Genomic DNA, 6462 nt, shown 5'->3' with positions numbered 1-6462 from the left:
GGATCCGAACCCGTGAACCCCGGTCCCCAAAATAGAGCACTCAGAACTTTAACCACTCGGCCACAGGACTGGCCCCCAGGATCCTGCTTTGACTTGGGGGTGAATTGGGTCTCAGAGAGTTTGGAAAGCAGCCGGACCCGTGACACTCAGCTGGACGTGGCAGAGCCAGGATCTGAATGCATGATCCTGCCTCCCAACCCAGGGCAGCTGCCTTCGTACCCCATCTCCCCAGACCATCCTGGGGGAGGTCCCCACTCACCAACCAGTCCCCAGCCCAGTTAAAAGCGAGGCAAAGTAAAGAGAGCACTGGATCAGGAGTTCTGGTCTCAGTCCAGCCTGCTTTCCACCTAGCCATGCCTATTCATTCATTTATTCGTCGACATTCATTGTTGCCTGACGTGCACCAAGCTTGAACTAAATCTGAGGGATACAGAGATAAAAACTGGTTTGGAATCAGATGGAATTGTTTTCATACCTTGGCTCCGTGACTCGCCTGTTGTGCAACCTTGGAGGAGTCGTCTGACCTCTCTTAACCTCAGTTCCCTTATTTACAAAACAGTGATAAGGCTCTTCGGTTGCTTTGTTGAGAGAATTAAATGCATGAAGAGTACTTAACGACGGGAGCTCACACTTACATGATATTTACTATAGGCCAGGCACTGCTCTACGCATTTTATACGAATTAACTTGTTTAATCCGCATGACAGAGGTGGGTATTATTATCACCATCATCTTTGTTTTACAGATGAGGGACCTGAGGCCCAGAGATGTTAAGTTAACTGCTCAAGGTCACACAGCATGCAAGTGATAGAGCTGGGTTTCAAACCCAGCAGGCAGTCTGCTTCCAAAATAACCTATGCTTGGAATCATGCTTAGACTAGGTCCTGGCCATAACCCTTATAACCACTAGATGCTATCATCGGGTCCCAGAAGGGAAATCCTCTTCCTTCAGACACTCCCTCCCATTGTGCTTGGCCCCCAATGTCCTCTAGGACCAAAAGAGCTTGGGACTGGTGTGTCCATCCACAGCACAGTCTGAGAAGGTGTATTAGGCAGTTAATGCTGCAATAACACTATGTAACAAAACACCATGTGGGGGACTGGCATTGGCCACCCCAAGGTATGTCTCTTTGGCATGAGGATTATTTGGGGCTGGGACAGGGAAGGAGGCTCTGAGGAGTGGAACTTGCTTACCCTTTGTTAAGAGACATTTACATTTGTAAGGGAAATCTCCATTTGTAAAGGTGCCTCCCTCTCTGTACCAGGAAGAAGAAAGGGGATGACCTTATCTCTAGAGACTCTTAATCAATGCCAAAGGCAAGGACTTAAATCTGCATAAGAATCTTATTCCTGTTTCTGGTAACCTCCTGTAACTGACTCCCCCCACCCCCAACATCCTCCTTTGTCCCTTGCCGAAGACGATATTTAAGGTGGGGGCTTCAGCCATTTTGGCGAGTTGCTGGGCTCCCACATATACATGTTATGAAGCTTTGTTTAATTTTCTCCTGCTATTCTGTCTCATGTGAATTTAATTCGTTCTCCGGCCAGACGAACCCAGAGAGGGTAGAGGCAAAGTCTTCCTCCCCTACAACCCCAAAAACTCAGTGGCTTAAAATGACGCTCATGTATTTGTCTTTCTCTGTCTGACTTATTTCCTTTAGCTTAATACCCTCAAGGTCCATCCATGTTGTCACAAATGGCACGATTTTGTCTTTTTTCTGGCTGAGTGGTATTCCATTGTACGTATACACCACATCTTCTTTATCCACTCGTTCTATGATGGGCATTGGTGTTGCTTCCGCATCTTGTCTATTGTGAATAGAGCTGCAATGAACAAAGGGGTGCATAAGTCTCTTTGAATTGTGGATTTCAAGTTCGTTGGATAAATACCCTGTAGTGGAATAGCTGGATCATATGGTAGTTCTATTGTTAATTTTTTGAGGAATCTCCATATTGTTTTCCATAGTGGCTGCACCAGTTTGCACTCCCACCTGCAATGTATGAGGATTCCCTTCTCCCACACCTCCTCCAACACTTGTCATTTCATGTCTTTTTAATAATAGCCATTCTGACTGGTGTGAGGGCATAGCTCACTATAGTTTCATGAGATAAACAAATACATAGATAAGGAGAGCAGATGAGTGGTTACTGATGCAGGGTCGGTGAGCCAAGGAGTGGAAAGAAAGATTTCTTGGACTCTCAAGATCTGGCAGTAGTGCTCTTTTATTTAGAGAATAGTGTGGAATAGCATGGGGACAGGACCCATGAGCAGTCAGAGCTGCGGCTGCCACGGGCATGGGAACAGCACCCATGGGCAGTCAGGCTGCTGCATGGGGACAGGGCCCACCGGCAGGAGAAGCCGCTGCTGCTGCCCCTGCTACTGCTGCAAACATGGGTGGAGAGTAAGGCTAAATTTAAGGCATAGGTATGTGAGCCATCTCTTTACAAGACAAAGGAAAGAACATGGAAAAAGTTAAAATGGTATCAGTGCAGGTGGGGTCTGGCCATTGGGTGGTCCCACAACTTCTAGATAAGAATCAAATCGGATTAAGTAAAGGCCAGAAGCCACCACCCTAAATCAGTTACGTGAGGTTGCCAGACAGTAACCAACTTAAGTTCTTGCCTTCCCCATTAAGAGTTTCCAGAGATAAGGCCATCCCGCCTTCTTCCTGGTGCAGAGGGGGAGGCACGGAGATTTCCTTCACAAATGCAACTGTCTCTCAAAGGGCAAGCAAACTCTGCTCCTCAGAGCCTGCTTCTCATCTGCAGTTTTAAAATTAACCGGCCTAAAATCCTCATCAGTTACCAGAAGGGAAGGGGCTTGGGGGGGGGGGGGGCGAAAGGGGCAAAGGGGCACAGGTGTATGATGACAGGTAAAAACCAGACTATTGGTGATGAGCACAATGCAGTCTGTACAGAAGCTGAAATAGAATAACGTACACCTGAAATTTACACAATGTTATAAACCAATACAACTTCAATAAAATAATTTATAAAACGGCTGTCACGTATTCTCATGCTCATGGGCTGCAGCTTGCTGGGGCGTGGCTCTGTGGCTCTGCTTCAGGCAGCCGGTCAAGCTCAGCTCAGACACGTGTCTCATTCTGGGGCCCAGAAGGAAGGGCCAGCAGCCCCCTGGGGCACGTTCTTCCAGCAGCAGAAGTACAAAGGAGAGAGCTCAGCCATGCAAACACTTTTCAAGTCTCTGTTCACCTCAGAGCCCACTGATCAAAGCAAGTCACGTGGTCAAGGTCAAAGTCAAGAGCAGGGAGTGCGCCCCACCCACCATGAGGCCAGGGTAAAGTGGTAACGCACAGCGCCATCATAGGGCAGTGAAGAACTGGGATCAAAAATTCACCACAGCGTGGGAGGGGCCAGGGCTGGCGGACCTGGGCTGCGATCAGCCATCAGGCCGGGAATCTCTCAGAAACAGAGAGAGAGGTCTGGGCCACTTCCAGTTTTGGAAGCTCCCAGCTTCTTAAAAAAACCAAGACGTGTTAACACGGCTTATAATACTTGTGGCATATTTTAGATGTTTACATTGAACAAATTAATGCTTTGAGCACACACACAAATTGCCAAGCAATATAATTATGCTATTCACAAGAAAATTATAGGATTCATTAAAAGTACCAATTGCTGGTATGCTATGGGCAGCGGGGTCCAGCAAGGGGCCACAAGTGTGAAGTTTCCTGACCACGGTCTCTATCCAGTTGGACCAGGCTCTCTGTCCCTGGGTAGAGGACTTCCTTGGGAGGTAATGCCCAAAGTCTGACCCTGATGCCCTCCTGTGCATTAGAAATACCTGGGAAGCTTTTGTGAAATGCTGATGCCTGGGCCCCACCCACAAAGTTTCTTTTTTTTCTTCTTCTTCTTCCTCTTCTTCCCAAAGCCCCCCAGTACATAGTTGTACATTCTTAGTTGTGGGTCCCTCTGCTTGTGCTATGCGGGATGCCGCCCCAGCATGGCTTGATGAGCAGTGCCATGTCCACACCCAGGATGCGAACCAGTGAAACCCTGGGCTGCTAAAGTGGAGCGTGTGATTGGGCCAGGCCCCAAAGTTTCTGACTTAATATGACTGGAATAGTGCCTGGTCACGGGGTATTTTTTTTAAACTCCTTGTGTGACTCTGAAGTGCAGCCCCAGGACTGAGAATCATGGATTATGGGGTGGGCAGATCTAAACCAACTTGTGCTAAGGAGATGTGAGGTGAGGCTTGCTCAAAGCTTTTGGGAAAGAATCATTCTTATTCTTGAAAGAGAGCCCCGGAAAACTCAGTCTTTCTTCTGCTGGACACGAACAAGGAAACAAACTGCCCTGCTGCTACTGGGGGCTACCTCATGGCCATGAGGAAAGCCAGCATGAAGAGTGAGAAACAGCCAGAGCCTTGATCTCACCATACCTGAAGCCTGAAAACCTTCAGTTGTTCAAGTCAATAAAATCTCCTCTTGCTTAAGCCAGTTTGAGTCTGGTTTGTCTCACTTGCACCTGCAGTCATGAAATCATAAAGGGACTTCCCATACATGGTTAATGGGAGGATCAAGAGGGACACTGCATGTGGCATGCTTGGCACAGCATCTTACATGCGTGAGTATTCCATAAACATTAGCTATGATGAGTCACCCTGCAGAGGGGGTGCACAGGGAACAGGCTGACCTGGGAGAGGAAGTCCGAGGGCCTTTCAGAGCCTAGGCCTGGGACCTGTACATGGCAGGCACCTGATAAGCGTCTGCCCGACAGGATGGACACTTTACGCTTTCATTTCCCTTTTCGTAATCCCCTGGTCTCTGCCAGATGCGAGGGCAGGGAGTAATCTGATTATCTGATTAAAGCAATATGTCCCCAAGTACCAGCAACTGCACGGCTTAAGCCACCAGGGCAGATCTGTGTGGGTAAGAGGCTTACCACCCCAAGGGCGACATAATCGGGCTGGCGGGGGAGCAATTACTTAAACAAATGCTCACTAAGAGCCTACTATGTGTTTGGCATGGTGCCAAGTCAAGGCAGCTGGGGAAGCCCCAGGGTCTTTGTTCCAACAGAAAGCTTGAGGGGTCTTTGAGGAGGGGAGAAAACCCCTGCCCCTGACCCATGTCATCGTGTATATACCTGGGCCAGTATAGTGGGGGTCAATGCCCCAGAGAGGGGCCAAGGCTTCACCCCTGAGCTGAAGCACCAGACAGACACACAGACGGGTGCAACCCCGAGGGGTTGTGCCCACACCCAGTGGGACTCACAGCAACCCAGCATGCCGTCTCTTCTCCAAGTCTTCCCTACACTCCAAGGGTCGGGGGAGCAAGGATTGGATTTTGGGTGCTGGGTTTTTGAAAATTATTATTTTTGACCAGGTAAGACAATCCTATGGTTCAAACGTTAAAATAATATCAAAAGCCAGGGGCTAAGAAATCTCATTCTACCCCTGTCCTGTTCACAGCATTTTCCCATCTCTACAGGCTGCCACTTCTTTAGTTGTTCCTGCACAGTCACAGGGCCAGCTGTCATCTGTTCTGTACTGGCTGTTAAATATTTTGATTATCACTCTGCCCTCCAGTATCATTACGATAAAGTACAAGCAGACACAAAATATATTTTCTCCCTTCCCTTCTTTCTTACAGAGAAGTAATATTATGAATACACTGTTCTGAATCTTGCCCTTTTCATTAAAAATATGCCAGTGCTTTTTCCTTAGCAGTAGAGAAAGCGTCCTTGTTCTTTTTTGTGGCTGTATAGTGTTCCTTCCAACGTTTATGTTTATTTAACCAAATCCCTATAAAAATGCATGCTTGTTTCCAATCTTTTGCTATAATCAGCAATGCTATAGTGAGCAACTTCATACATCCTCCACAGGATAAAATGCACCTATAGCTAAAATGCAGACTCAGCATTGCTGGGTCAAAGGGCAAATGCGTTCACAACTTTGATAAATATTGCAAAATTGCCCTCTATAGGGTTATACAGCGTGTGGAATTCCCACCAGCAATGTATGAAAATTGTTTATCCTTTAAGAGAACCAAATAAAATGCTTTTCTTCCTGGAAACAAAAATGTGCTCCTTGTAGAGAGTTGGGAAAATATAATCACAGGGCAGAAAGTAAAAACGACTCCTAATGCAGCTGTGCAGATCACCCCTAACTGCAGCCTGGCATATTTCCTTCAAGTCTTGATTCATACTCTGCATACTGTTCCCTAACCTGATTTATTCACGGAGCCAATATTTCGTGAACAGTTTCTCCCATCAGTATATATGTTATCTCCCCTTGGAGAGGCGGTAAAGGCGAGATATTAAGCAAGTGGACCCTGATTCAAATCTCAGCCCCACCATTTCCAGCTGCACGACGTTGGGCAACTTACCTAACGGATCCCAGCTTCTGTCTCCTCATTTAAAATAGGGATCCCGGGAGCATCTAATTCACAGGGTGGCTGTGAGCGTTGAGTGAGTCAGCACACGTAAAATGCACCAACAGGG

General features: G+C 47.4%; 1 long non-coding RNA gene across 1 annotated transcript; it reads right to left on the bottom strand.

Annotated features, from left to right (window-relative positions):
• Positions 1-1609: 1609 nt before the first annotated feature.
• On the bottom strand, positions 1610-6462 carry LOC138916913 (uncharacterized). Its single transcript, XR_011424208.1, has 2 exons — positions 6348-6462; positions 1610-1824 (listed from the first exon to the last, which is right to left on the bottom strand). It is a non-coding gene; the product is annotated as an uncharacterized lncRNA (long non-coding RNA).

The sequence above is a fragment of the Equus caballus genome, chromosome 12, assembly GCF_041296265.1.
Source record: "Equus caballus isolate H_3958 breed thoroughbred chromosome 12, TB-T2T, whole genome shotgun sequence".
NCBI lineage: Eukaryota > Metazoa > Chordata > Mammalia > Perissodactyla > Equidae > Equus > Equus caballus.
Note: the sequence above shows the minus strand (reverse complement) of the source record. Positions and strands in the feature narration are given on the sequence as shown.